We start from the raw sequence: 15,764 nt of genomic DNA, 5'->3' as shown, positions 1-15,764 counted from the left end.
TGTTTCCGAATAAATTGATATGGACTAAAGCATAGGTGCAAATGAATAAACAACGGTGTACTCTTTTAAAGTTTATGTAAAATTATTACGAGACAATCAGCAATACCACTACAGTCCTCAGGAGGGTAGCATCTGTTCTAACTATATTTGACGCTTAACTGCTCAGGTTTTTCTAGTGAATAGGAATTCTGGTAAGTAAATTACATTGTATTAGTGTAAGCAAAAATTGGTTTATGGTTGGCAATTGAGAATCCGTCCTGTCAAAACTACAGGAGCCATGATTTATTGTTTTTGTCTGATCCAAGAGGACTAGTTGAATTCTTTTATTCCTTGGTTCTTTCATCTTATGCTTTTTTCTTTTTGTCCCCTCTGTCCATCTCTATGTATCCTTTATTCTCACCTAGGTGATTCAGGTGGGGCCCAGTGACCATAGGCCCCTAGGACATGGCAGTCATAAACATTTGTGCTGACTGAGATCCATTGCAAAGTCTCTCTCTTCATTTCCACACCGAAGTTGACAGCCGCCACTCCTCTTGCCACACTTGCTGACTGGGGTCTCTTGCAGTAGTACCTCTTTTGCGAACAGACACGAGTCTCTTAACCAGTGTGTAAGAGACGTCCCGCCCTGCAGATGAGTCAGCATGTTCTCTTATCTTCAAACTTTGCGGTGCTTGGGAGAGGCTTTTCCTAACCCACAAACACAACAAAATCAAGCTGTCTAATCAAATGTTCTCAGCCTGTTAGGCCTATGTAAATAAGGCTTAGGTCTAATTATGACTATTGAAGGAAATATGCTATTTAGAATCTGTTCTTCTCACCTCTGTTCTGGACCCACCACGGTTTCCCCCTAAAATCACGGTCTGCATTGACCCTACTCTATGACTCAATCAACAGGAAATGGGCAGGAGGGTCCACACAGTGTAGTTAGATGTGGAGCAGATTTCCTGCCCTTTGTTTTACTTAGGTCCGTATTGTCACAGGTTATAGCACTGGCCCTAAGTGTGTATTTCTTTCAAATAATTCTATTTTGGGAGGTATTGGGTTGACGGGATCATGTCTCTACCTTTTGAGAGGGCCTGAAGTGTGTTGAATACAGCTACCTATGTGAATTTATTATTTTACTTTTTTTCTGATGTGCCACTTAGAGAGTTTGAAACTTGCCCTGCTTCCTCTTGCCTTTGGTCCTCTGCATGTGTTGCTTACTTGGCTCAAAATGCTGTTCCCACAGCCCTTTCCTTGTCCCCATTCCCTGCTTCAGGAGTCACCTGCAACCTCTTCTGTGACTGGTGTGTCTCACAGCACCTCCACATTGTAGATGCCTGTTGATTTGTCTGTTTCCCTCAACAAATCACCCCATAGTTCAAGACCAGAACTGTGTCCTCTTCCCAGAACCTGTCATGGTGCCTGGCACCTAGTAGACACATAATAACACTTTTTGTGTGAATCAAATCATAAGTAAATGCTGATGCTGTTGTTGACCTTGAGTTGACAGACAAGGTACTTGATAGACAGGTCGTTGGTAGACAAGGTCTTAGAGGTACCAAGAGGCCAGCATGGTGGGGGGGGGCTTAAATGTGTTTGAAGAGGAGAAGTGTCCAACGTCGGGTGAGTGAGATGAGACCAATAAACTGGGAAATTTAAGCTGATGACGGACACACCTAGGGTCTGAAGAGGTCTGGAAGGGTGTGGGGTGCAAATACAGCTGAACACTTCGGTTCTGGGAGGGGCAGGTGACAGGCCTTCAGCTTGCCATCTTTTTTCCTGGTTACCGGGACCACCAGGAAGGGATAGTAGGCCTGCTGGCTGCTTGAGTGTGGGCAGAAGTGCGGACTCAGAAAAGTGGTGCTGGAAAGGCAGAGAGAACTGACACCATGGGCTTGACCTGCACCCTGAGTGGAGTTTGAAAAGAAGGAGCCTCGTATTCTGGAAGACAGTGGGGGGAACACATGGCCCGGTGGAAAAAACCCAAACACAAGTTTGCTAGATCTATGCGCTCCTGGCTTAGGTTTTATTCCAAAATACATGCTCCTCCCACCCCCCTCCTCCTTCTCCTCTTCTTCCTGTTCCTATTCCTCTTCCTCTTCCTACTCCTCCCCCTCCTCCCTTCTTCTTCTCCTTCTTTCTTCTTCCTTTTAAATCTCACTATAAAAACTCCAAATCCCTCATAAACAAAGTTCTTACGATTCAGCATCACATCCCTCCCTTCTTACACAAGCTCCCAGGTCCCTTAACCTTAAAAGGCAACCCCAAACATTGATGTCCCTCAGCTGCGAAGGGACTGGCTTCCAGGAACCACTCAGCTGGACCTGAGCTCCTGGTCACCTCTTTCCCAGAAGTGACCCATGCCACCAGGGTTGCTGTGGCTCGAGTGTCTGAGCAACCCCAGTGGCGAGACTATTATTTCAGTGCTTGACAAGGAAATAGGCCTCTGGAGGGAAGCAGTTCAGAATCCCCCAGGCTAGAAACATAGAATGGCTTGTTTCCATACTTCAAAATCCCAGAATCAACTATTTTAAGCCACAGTTTGAAGATGACTTCAAAACCTCTCTTGTTGCTACATACCAAAAATGAGCCACATATTGGAACTTGGACCATTTCTCTCCTGTGAATGCAGATATTCTCCCTTTGGTTATGGAATAGCAAACCCTTAGAGAATAACAATGCTCAGAAAGTTAGACGAAAGCTGAGTTGCTCTGCTTCTATCCTAGAGGATACTGAAGTTGAGAATGAGTGTTTGAGAAGGCACAGAAGGTTGTTCATCATAGGTACATGTGTGAACATGAGTGTGAAGGGTGAGGTGAACATTTCTCCTTTAAATTTCTCTTTTATTTCATTTTTCATTAATATACCTAAAAGAAAGAGAGTGTTAAAAATAAATATCTAAAAACCAAAGCATGCACAGGATGCATGAAAAGATCTAAGTAGAATAACACTCACTGAGATATTTTTATAATAGAGAGGAATAGGAACAAATCTAAATGAACAGCAGTGGGAATATGGATGAAGAAACCCTGGCCCATGGTGGAAAACTGTGGCGGTTAAGCTGAATAAGCTAAATCATGTGGAACAACATGGAAAAATCTTGAAAACATAATTTTAAATGTAGAAAGCATGTGGCAAAGGATGTGTTCAAAGTGAAGCATTCATGTAACTGTTAGTATTGAAACAATATTATGAATTATAGTAATATAAATTGAATGCAATTATAACAAAACTTAAAAATACTTACAAGAAGGATAAATCTCCAATTCAGGATATTGATTTTTCCAGGGGATGGGAAGGGAAGGAGGTGGAGGATTGAGATCGTAGCTGCCACTGTAATGTCATGTTTTTAAAAATATGGGAAAATGTTAAAATTTATTAAATTTTTACAGTACGTACACAGATGTCTGTTTTACTATATTTTGTGTTTTTAGTGGTTTTGATATGTAAAAATAAAATCAGGGAGCCATATGAATGTAAGCATCTAAAAATTATGCCTCCAGTAAGAATGATTGTCAAGATTCAGCTCGTCCATTCTTAGCCTTTTCAAGCAGAAAGCTGATTTTATAAAATTGTGTCTAAACAATGCGGTGCCTCTGCGATACTGTGGGAGAAGAGAAGAGGGAGAAGAAATGCAAACAAATACAAGTCTTTGGCTACCAGGAGGTTTTTATTTCCTCCCAAATGGGAGCTCTTTGAAGGAAAGGATAGTCTTTGATCTTCCTGTACCAATCTAGTGCATCCAGCCAAGTACTAGGAACACAAAGACAGCTAAAAATATCAATAACAAAACTCTGAGTCGTTCTTCTGAACAGCTCAAAGCAGGTTCACATGGACTCCCTCATGTCACCTCACCGGGGTCCTGGGAATCCGGTTCAGATCACGTTACCAGCGCCGCTCTGCCTAATCGCAACAGTCGTGTTCTTTTCAACATGGAACCAGAAGGGCTTTGTTCTAAGAAAGATGACCTGGGAAATCCTGCTGAGATATGTGAGTCTGGATTGCATTTGGCTCATAACTGGATTGATAACGCTGAGAACAATGACAGTGTGTTTGTTTCTCCGTTGGATTGTATTGAAAGGAACTTGCGTTCAGTACTTCCGACCATGACAGATCCCAAGCACAGTTTCTCTCAGTGCCTGCCACAGTGTTTCTGAGGATCCTTGTGGTTTCTATCTATAAACTAGCATCTTGGGGGTTCTCTGTGTGAAAGATGTAGTGAGAGTTGTGTGAAGGTGATTCAGGAAAACCTTATTCTATTAAATATATCTGTGTCTATATGGACATCTAGTATGTATCAGTAAAAAATTTAGACAACAGAAAATGAAACTTATAATTAGAGAAAATACAAAATAACATTGTAAGTGAAAAAAAAACGCAGAGAAATTAAACACATCAATTGATCTCTTTCTTGATTGTAGCTAGCAAATCATGAAGTAAGAAATCATCAACAAATTGCAGCCCATGAACCAAACTGGCCATCACTTGGTTTTGTACATAAAGTTTTATGCAACATAACCAAGCTCATCTGTTTACATGTTGTCTACAACTGAATTGAGTAGCTGGACAGAGACTCCACAGCCCATAAAGCCTAAAATATTTCCCTTGTGGTCTTATAGAAAAAGTTTGCCAACCCCTGATTTAAACCATACAGTAGAAGTAGACAATCTAAGTTTTGAAACAAAAGCTTTGACCATAAAGCCAAATTGATATTTAATAGCTGTTCTGCATAGAAGCTAAGTAGAGCCTAATAGAAATGGGTAGAACCCAATGTGTCTTCTCAATGATCATAAGTCAACTCTTTAGTTAGTACTTTATATCTCATTACCTAAAACCCTGCTCTGATCAGTCTGCCCTGCGTCAAATAGGTCATAATGAGCAGGCACAAGAGTTAGCACAGAAAAACTAAAGAGAAATACACAATAATGAATTTAAAAAAGACACTTTCTCTAAAAGCCAGTGGTGATCTACCTGCCTGAGATGTGACTCTTGGGCCTACCTCCCAGCTCGGGTCTACCTTACTCAGCCTCAGGGACTGCAGAATTCCAGCTCCCAGCTCGGTCTCGCTTGGCTCCTTGGACAATCCTAAGTTGGCCTCGTCCCCATCAACAGGTGGTTTCTGGAGTGATTCTAGAATTTGGTTTGCCTGGAGTCTAGATTGTTCTCTACTGCCCCTGTGGGGATAAAGCTCCAACCACAGTCTACAAGGCTGCGATCGCGACCTCTTTTCAACCCCCCACCTGCTCTTACACCTGCTCACACTCTGTTCCAACTGTGTGGTTTTCGTCTCTTCCTCAGTCAAAGTGCTCCAGGACCACGATTCTGCCATGGGAGGGTTTGAAACAGCTCAGACCCCTTAGCAGTTACAGCAGCCTGAATCCCAGCCACAGACAAACTTGCCCTCAGGCAAACCCGCCAGCTCAGACTTCTGGGCGGTAAAAGCAGCGGCCTGGATCATAACTGAATTTCCACTTTCTGTCACTGTGCTTCCGGCTGCAGCTGGGTCAGCCTCGTTGGCTCCTTCTTTGCAAATCCAGGTTCACCTTCCTTTCTCCAACGGCCCATTTTGAAGCCCCAGTAAGCCTTGCAAGTAAAAACATAAGGATTTTGTCCGTGGTCTTCCTAAGCTGTAAAATATAAGCTTTAAATATTTGAAATAAACAGGGTAGGAGAAACAAGTCTGTTATGAGATAAATCAGTCGCAACTAAGATATTTATCTAATGATTAAGCATCTTGCCCGTTAGCCCAGTTCTTCATGTGAGTTCCTGGCAGTTTTCTCAACCCCTTTCAGGAGACAGGAATTGGTAAGAGGTCTGAACCCTTCCATCATGGAGTGAGCAGGGACTAATAATTCACTACAGTAGTCGCTTCTGTACTCACTGGAGCCCGTGGCCCCGCAGTGCCACTAGACCTCACAGGTTCGCACCACAGTCTCCGGTCCCCACATAGGAGAATGCCCACTTACACTGCCCGGTTAGTTCATCAAAACACATCACCGATTCCCCATTATTACGCAGCGTTGCGAGAGGGTGGGGCAGACCCAGCAGCCACTGCTTACTCAGATGCCTGCAGAGTGTTATCTTGCTTTTTGTTTGGACAACCCTAAGAGAAAACTAACCATTCCCCAAACTCCTCTGGGATCTAGTCCTTTATAATTTTTGTAAAGATTCACCATATCGTGGGGGATGCCTTCAAGATGGCTAATTTTGTGCCTGGTCTTACTGCTTCCACTCTTGTCCCTCTAGCCAGACTGAGCCCTCAACGCTAAGTCAGATTGTATTTCTTCCCTGATTAAACTCCCTCGTAATGATAGCCAACATTAGGGCTCATGACGCCCTCCCCAATCTGGCCCAAGCCTGCCTCTCCACACTCTTCGACCTCCCTGGGCTCTCGCCACACTGGAGTGCCAAGGCAGACTGATTCCTACCTCAGGGCCTTTGCAGTTGCTGGTCCTACTGCCTGGAATGCTCTTCCCCAAGATCTTTGTGTGGCAAGCTTAATCTTATCAGCCATGTCTTAGTACAAACGTCACCCCCTCAGAGAAGTCTTCCTGACCTAGGATAGCCGAAGAGATGCCCCAAGGCCCACTCATTCTCTATTCCATTACCCTGTTTTCTTGTCTTCATAGCACTTATGGCTCTATGGATTTATGTTTATTTATATTATTTATTTTATTTGTTCCTTCATCCATTCCTTCTTTTTTTCATGTGCACATCCTAGCAAAAATAAGTCCCATGGTGGCAGAATTTCATTTGTCTTATTCAAGACTTTATGTTTAGAGAATAGCAGTATGCACTTAGCAAATATTTTTGGACAAAAGATTGACTAAATGAATCAATGCTTAGTTTTCTCCAATACTGCTTCCATCATCATTCACCTTCCAGGAAGTATTTCATCTTCCTCATATCCTTAGGTGCATGTTTCATATATAACTTCCATACAATCCCTAAATGGACTTTGAAGTCAAAGGTCTACGTACAATGTCTTGTTAGACAAATAGGAAACTCAGTTTAATAGCCCCACTATTATAAAGTGCTAACAAAATTATTCCTCTCACTTTCATACCATTAAGCTTGCCCACAATTATTACTGAGAAGCTCCCCAAAACTTCCTTTGCTAAATGCTTACTTATTCCTACTGTAAGGTTTTTTGGAGTGGCCGGTGCCAGAGAAAGAAAGATGAGCAGAGTAGAAAGGGATAAGTAAAGAGGCTTTATTGGAGCGCTCCCGGGTGGGGGTAACGAGTCCCCAAGAGAGGGACCCAGGCGAGCCTCAGAGTCCCATGAGTGGGACTAGAGAAGCTGCGCCGACCAGAAGTCTGAGTGGGTTTATATGGGTTCTTAGGGCTGGGGGATGGGAGCTTCTTTGGCCAGGAGATGTCAGCGCCAGGAGTAAGGAATTTCTTTGTTTCAGTTTTGGGGCGGGTATGGAGGAGTAGGAGGGGCTTCTTTTTTCATTAGGGAAGGGAGGGACACCTGCCACCAGCCTTACACCTACAAGTTTATAAAATTAAATAATGGAGATGAATAGTCTATGAAAAGCTTAAAATATTGTGCAAATTGAGATTACATGTGCATTTTAGAGACATCTCATTGAGTTTCAGATATGCACTATCTTAAAAGAAATTATTTAGATACAAAACGGTAGCCAATAGTTTTCAAAAATGTCTAAGCCATACGTTTTTAATTGGTTTCAGTACAATTGGTCATGCAGGTGTATCAACAAGGGTTCGAACAGAGAAGAAGAACCACACTGAATGATAAAGAGAATTTATTACAGGTATTTGACTTTCTGCAATTTGGGGAGCTGGTTAAGCCAGTATCTGTTGCCGCAGTGCTGGGTCTAAGTCAACTCGGCAAGAAGTTGTAAAGAGAAGAAGGGCATGAGGTGTGGGGGGTCAAGGACAAACTGCACCGATGAGGATGAACTGGAACCTGTGTCTTTTTCTCACTGGAACTCATGGTGATTTCTGACTGTTTTCAAGCTGTCTCCTTTGACGACGTAAGTGACTGAAAAAGAGCTGGTGCATGCTGCCACCGAGAAGCTGAAGAAGGAGATCTGGGAGGAGCTGGAGGAACTGAGGTGTGGATGCTGCCCCATGCCGGCAAGGTGACCCAGAAGATCTGTGACAATGTGCATGATGTGAGCTGCAACAGTGCCTGGTTCTCAACTGATCTTCCCAATGTACACACGGCTGCCGCTTTCCTTCCACATTCTAAACTGCACAAAAATTCCTCTTGTGGCCAATGATGATCCAAACCATATGAGGAAGGGTATTCTGGGAAGCATAGTTCCAGCTTAGCTGATTTTACACAATACAAAGTCACCTTAGTAAGTAGCATATTCTACTGAGGTCTACAATCCATACAGCTATAAATATATATATTTCTCTGAAACTCACTGATTCCAGGAGTCAATAGACCTGGGTACTAGTCTAGACTTCACCTCCAACCAGCACTTCACCTTTAGAAAATCACTTCAGTACCTTGACTTTAAATTATGTAATCATTAGTTAACCAAGGGCATTTAGATGGCATCTTTAAATGGCTTTCCAATACCAACATGTCCTGACTGCAAGATTTATTTCTTATTTTTTTTTTTTTATTTTTGGTAGCAAAATGTTTATTTGTTTTCAGCATCTGGGTGCAGGTGGGTTGGAGGCTGGAAAAAGGTGTCCACGAGAGAAAAGAGAAGAGCCTTGGGTTTTATAGAGAGTTTTTCTGGGAGGAGTAAATACTTTTCGAACAACTGGGAGGGATAAGGAAAGTAAGTTCCCCTCTTGGATTCCATCCCTTTATCTCCCTAGGGAACAACTGGGAAGGATGAGGGTCATCCTTATCAGGAAGGATAAGGAAAGTAAGTTCCCCTTTTGCATTTCATTCCTGTATCTCCCTAGGGGTCTGGCAAAAGGTAGGTTCCTAATACACCCCTAGGAAGGGGAGAGGGGTGGGTTCTATAGGACGTTTTGATGGAAGTTTGGGAAGAGTGAATTCTTCAAACCTAACAATCCACCCTTTTTATACATGTAAGAAAAGAAAGGGCAAGGTATGAGAAAGAGGAAAAAATTAAAAATTAGAAAGATTGGGAAGCAGGCATCCTTGTCTTTTCCAGCAGGTTGCCTGCTAGTTCGGGAGAGAAGCAGCAAAGAAAGTAGGAAGAACTCAAGACTGATCTTTAGCTGTTATTAGAAAATTAAGAGATTCAAGGCCACCCTAGCATTCCCCTCTTTCTGTTGTTAAAATTAAATTTCTATTTAAAATGAACTCAGAAGTTGGGAAAATGGACAGAGATCTTTCCCCTGTAGCTACTTCCTGCTAGGAAGGGGCGTAGAGATGTTTTTATGGGGTTCATTTAAATTATTAAATGGGAGGGGGTTGAAAATGGACAGTCTTGAAGTTAGAATAGAGGCAGGATGAGGTTTCTCAGCAGAGACACGAGAAGTATACAGAGGAGGCAAAGCAGGATAAGGAGCCGTCTATACCACAGCGTATTATCGGAGCCTGGTATCCATGATGATTTTTGAAAAAAGAAATGAGTATAGCAAACTCAACCAATAATCTTTGATAAATGCATGCATCTCTATGTTAATCCTAAATCTATGAAGTTTTAAAATATTTCTTATTTTTTAGAGATATACACTCAACTGTGTGGACGAAATGATGTGATGTGTGGAGTTTGATCCAAAACGAAAAGGGAAAGAAGGAAGTGCCAGGGAAGGAAGGGGTAAGCATGAAGCACAATAAGCCATAAATTAATAATCGCTGAAGTTGATAATTGTTCAGTGTGGGTAATGGGTTCATTAAGCCATTCTCTCCATGTTTGTATGTTTGAAATTCTCCATAATAAAGTGGTTTTAAAAATTGAATGCTGGAAAGTTCTCATTATTAGATTTTGGTTTTTTTCCTTGTTTTATTTTATTGTGGACTAAGAAAAATGGGGTGTATGGAATTCTAAATTGGAATTTTCTTATTTCAACACAAACTCCAATTTCTTCTTGCTTACATGGTTTCTGAAGGGAAGTTCGATATAATTCTTTGATAGGTAGGATATTACATTGCTTTGAATTCTTTCCAGATTTACTCTTTGGCTTGCTGCAATTTGAATATGATATGCTAGATCTTTTTGTATGTATCCTGCTTTGTGTCTCTGAGCTTCATGAATCTGTAATCTGACATCATTGGTTATTTCCAATTTAATAGCAAGTACATGTGGTGTTTCTTTTACCATTCTTTAGATACTTCATTTAGGACAATGGTCTCCAGTTACATACATATTGTTGCAAAAGGCATTAAGTCATCTTTCTTCAAGGCTGAGAAGTATTCCATGGTATACGTATACCATATTTTGTTAATCTACTCATGAATTGATGAGCAGTAGGGTTGTTTCACATCTTTGCAATTATGAATTGTGCTGCAATAATCATTAGAGTGTAGGTGTCTTTGTGATAAAATGACTTCTTTTCCTTTGGGTAAATACTCAGTAGTTGGATTTCTGGATCAAATAGTAGGTCTACTTTTAGTTCTTTGAGGAATTTCCATACTGTTTTCCATAGAGGTTGTACTAATTTGCAGTCCCAGCAACAGTATATAAGTACTCCTTTCTCTCTGCATCCATGCCAGAATCTATTGTTTTTGGACTTTTTAATAAAAGCCATTCTAACTGGGGTAAGGTGATAACTGCTTGTGGTTTTAATTTGCATTTCCCTGATGATTGGTGATGTAAAGCATTTTTTCATATGTTTATTGGTCATTTGTCTATCTTCTTTTGAAAAGCTTCTGTTCATGTTTTTTGCCCACTCTCTGATGGGATTATTTGATATTTGCTTGCTGATTTGCTTGAGTTCTTTGTAGATTCTGGTTATTAGCCCTTTATCGAATATATAGCTTGCAAATATTTTCTTCCATTCTGTGGGTTGTCTATTTGCTCTCTTGATTATTTCCTTGGCTCTGCAGGTGCTTTTTAATTTAATCAACTCCCATTTATTTATTTTTATTGTTGCTGTGATTGCCATTGGGGTCTTCTTCATAAATTCTTTGCCTAGGTTGATATCTAGGATAGTTTTTTCAACATTTTCTTCTAGAATTCTTATGGTTTCATGCCTTACATGAAAGTCTTTTATCCATCTTTGTGAGTGGTGAGAGACATGGATCCTATGTCATTCTTCTGCACATGGCTATCCAATCTTCCCAGAACCATTTATTGAATAGGGGTTCTTTTCTCCAGTGTATATTGTTGTCTGCTTTGTCAAAGATCAGTTGGCTCTATGTGGATGGTTTTATATCTGAGTTTTCTGTTCTGTTCCATTGGTCTAAGTCTCTATTTCTGTGCCAATACCATACTGTTTTGGTTACTGTAGCCTTGTAGTATATTTTAAAGTCTGGTAATGTAATGCCTCCAGATTTGTTTCTTTTGCTTAAGATTGCTTTGGCTATTTAGGCTCTTTTCTGGTTCCAAATGAAGCATAGATTATTATTTCTAGATCTGTGAAATACGACGTTGATATTCTGATGGGGATTGCATTGAGTCTGCACATCACTTTGTATAGTATGGACATTTTAACAATGTTGATTGTAGCGACCCATGAGCATGATATGTTTTTCTGTTTGTTCATCTGTGATTTTTTTCCTCAGTGTTTTGTAATTCTGTTCGTAGAGATCTTTTAGAATTCTGTACTCAGAAAGATTATTCTTAAAAACTACAGGAGAAATAAGGATTTTTCCAAACAAAAACAAAGGGAATTTGCACCAGTAGACCTGCCTTAAAATAAAAGTTAAAGTTCTTCAGAGAGACAGAAAATAATATTAGTTGGAAATTTGAAATTATATAAAGAAAGAACGATCATTAGAGAAAGAATAAATGAAAGCAAAATAATATATTTTATTTTCATTATTCTCAATTTACCTAGCAGATGATTGTTTAATATAATAATAGCAACAACATACTGAATGTAATTATAGCTATGCAAAAGTGAAACTAATGATAGCAATATTATAAAGGATAGAAAAAAAACGAAAATACTTTGTTATAAGGTACCTTTACTACCTAGGAAGTGGTATGTGTTTTTTGAAAGTGGACTTAAATTTAGGGTAAATGTATTATATACTACAAACTTGAGAATTACCACTAACATAATTTTTAAAGAAGTATAGTTGATGTGATAAGATAGGAGAGATATGGAATCATACAAAATGCTCAATTAAAAGGCAGAAAAAGAGGGAAATAAAAAAATAAAGAAAAGTGAAATGAATAGAAAAATATTACAAATATGGTAGATATTAATCCAACAATATTACTTTAAATACAAGTCATCTAAATACATCAATTAGAAGAGATTAATGGAATGGGTAAAAGAAACAAGACACAATTATATATTGTCTACAAAAAAACCCACTTTAAATATAAAGACAGACTAAAATTAAAGGAATGAAAAACATAAAAGAAATAAAAATTAGAGCAGAAATTAATGTAATTTAATAGAGGGAAACAATAAAGAAAATTAGTAAAACCAAAAGAGCAACATAATTGGTAAACTTCTAGGCAGACTAACCACAAAGAAAAGAGAGAAAGCACACAATACAAAAATCAGAAATAAAGGGAGGCTACATCTACTGATCCTCTGAACATTAAAAGAATTCTCTGTTCGTGAATTTGATAACTAACATAAAATGGACAAATTCCCTGAAAGACAGAAACTACCAAAAGTCACACGAGGAGAAATAAACAATTCAAATGAGCCTATATCTATAAGATAAATTGAATTAATGATTAATAACCCAGATGACTTCACTGGCGAATTCTCCCAAACATTTGAGAAGCAATGATACTAATTCTTTATAATTTATCTTATTCTGTTGCATGTTGCTATAAAGGAATACCTGAGGCTGGTAATTTATACAGAAAAGGTTTCTTTGGCTCATGGTTCTTCAGACCGTACAAGAAGCATTGCACCAGCACCTGCATTGGGTGAGGGCCTCAGGCTGCTTCCACTCATGGCGGAAGCCGAAGGGAGCTGGTGTGTGCAGAGATCACATGGTGAGAGATAAGCAAGGGAGCTGCCAGGCTCTTTTTAACAACCAGCTCTCTCCTGGTGGGAACTACTAAGGGCAGTAACTCACTCACCCTGGAGGGCAGGCATAGTTTACTTGCCTTACCTCCAACACTGGGGATAAAATTGCAACATGAAATTTTAAGGGAATAAACACCCAAACTATAGCACTCTTCCAGGAAATAGAGCAGAAATACTGTAGACTTTTATTTCTTAAGAACAAAGCTATTTTTTTTTATCCATAGGTACGCTGTAACAGATCATTATTCTTTTATCTTTCTAATGTGATTCTACTTGATCAATAATTTTTTTTCTTTTACTTTTTTTTTTTTTGGAGACAGAGTCTCCCTTTGTTGCCTGGGCTACAGTGCCGTGGCGTCAGCCTAGCTCACAGCAACCTCAAACTCCCAGGCTCAAACAATCCTTCTTCCTCAGCCTCCTGAGTAGCTGGGACTACAGGCATGCGCCACCATGCCAGGCTAATTTTTTCTATATATATTTTTAGCTGTCCAGATAATTTCTTTCTATTTTTAGCAGAGACAGGGTCTCGCTCTTGCTCAGGCTGGTCTCGAACTCCTGACCTTGAGAGATCCTCCCACCTCGGCCTCCCAGTGTGTTAGGATTACAGGCACGAGCCACCGTGCCTGGCCAATAAATTTTTATATACCAAAAAAAAAAAAAAAAGAAAAGAAAAGCAGGGTGTAATTGCTCCATTGTTAAGATCTCTAGGAAGACAGAGACCTTTGCCCATATGATAATTTTTACCTACTAGTCCCTATGGATTATCCTCCTTCCTCCCTCCTCTGGCGCCAAATGCAAGCCCAGACTTGGGAACTTTCGTTCACTCACACAGCAGAACATTAAAACATTCAGTGTAGGGCCGGGCACGGTGGCTCACGCCTGTAATCCTAGGACTCTGGGAGGCCGAGGCGGGTGGATCATTTGAGCTCAGGAGTTCGAGACCAGCCTCAGCAAGAGTGAGACACCGTCTCTACTAAAAATAGAAATAAATTATCTGGCCAACTAAAAATATATATACAAAAAATTAGCTGGGCATGGTGGTGCATGTCTGTAGTCCCAGCTACTGGGGAGGCTGAGGCAGTAGGATCGCTTAAGCCCAGGAGTTTGAGGTTGCTGTGAGCTAGGCTGACGCCACGGCACTCACTCTAGCCTGGGCAACAGAGTGAGACTCTGTCTCAAAAAAAAAAAAAAAAAAAAAAAGAAACAACAAAAAACCATTCAGTGTAAAATGTAATTCAGTTCCCTGTTTTCAGGGAGGTGCTTCATCCTTGCTCCCACCAGAGCCTTCTTGGTCCACCTTCCCCAAAGAATAAACCTCCTGTCTCATGTCTGTGTTGGAGGGGATAGTCACCTGGCTGCAAGGGCTGAGAAGGGGCTTTGGAAGTCTGTTTCTTATTAAGACTTGAGTCCTGTTTTATCTGCCCCATCTTGTGTCCCAGACTGACTGGCTGGGGAACTGAGGTTGGAATTGACTTCTTGGCAGGTAGGACTCTATTTTCTCTAACTTTCTCCAATAAGTTAGTTGAAACTAATCTTTTTAAATTTCCATCTTCTAAACTATTATTGACATATATTGTTTCCTATAGTCTCACCTATAATTCTTTTTGTTCTTATTAATTGGTATCATTTTTATCCTTCATTCTAAATGTTAGGGCTTGAGCGGGGCTGGAGATAAATGCACTTGCTTAATCCAGTCCCTATAGCTGGAAATCCCTGCTTGAGTGTGTCAACCCCGTCCATTTATCCCCTTGTTTTCACAGAATGCATTTCAAGTGTCTTTCATGGATCTACAGCCTTCCATTCTTCCTCCTGTATTAACAGGCCATCTATCTTGAACCATACCTGCCTGGACTTGCAGGATCTGTCAGGCCCTCTGCTGAATCAGATTCTGGCTTTTAGAATCTTTTGATCAGCCCCGTCTCTTCTGACATGAGTAATGCTTCATTGAATAGAATTATTATTCTAGCTTAACCAAATCACTCAGAGTGATTATTACCATCAAAAACATCCAGACACACTGTGCAAAAGTGCACTTATCTGTGTTTAAGCAGAACCCAAACTAATTCTACCTTCTTTAAAGTTACAATGCCAAATCCTCTTTAAGTACGAGCAGCTACAGTGATTCCATTTGTGTTCATTTGCAGGCCTCGTGAATGGGGATTTTCTTTTTCTTGCAGGGGTCAAAAGTTCCTTCTGATCATTTTCTAAGTAGTATGTCAAGTGTATTTGGAGGAGTGAAAGGCCTCCAAAGGTGATGGACACAGCTCCTTCTGTCCGCTTTGCAGAAATTTCGTGGACAGGAAAGGCCTGGAAAAGAAAGAGCTATGGTGTCGGTAGAGAACTTGGGAAGTTTTGCAGAGCCCAGCAGAATGGAGCTTTCACCGCCTACCTTCCCTTGCACCTGCAAGCTCTGACCCCGATCCAGATTCTGTGGAGCAGGAACTGTGACTCTTGGCCAATTTGCAAAGCTGCACTTGAAATGTGTACTTTAAAATCTCTGCTCTGATTTAGACAGCTTTCTGTATTATAGAGAGTGGTTTTGACGTAGGAATTAAGGTAAAATACTTCAATGAAGAGAACACTCAAATTCCATGCATCCCATTTTTGCCTGTTTACTTCATGTTGCAAGATCAGAAATAAGGCCTCCAAGAAACATATGAAAAAATGCTGAACATCTCTAATCATTAGGAAAATGCAAATCAAAACCACAATGAGA

This window comes from Lemur catta, chromosome 13 (genome assembly GCF_020740605.2).
Source record: "Lemur catta isolate mLemCat1 chromosome 13, mLemCat1.pri, whole genome shotgun sequence".
NCBI lineage: Eukaryota > Metazoa > Chordata > Mammalia > Primates > Lemuridae > Lemur > Lemur catta.
Note: the sequence above shows the minus strand (reverse complement) of the source record.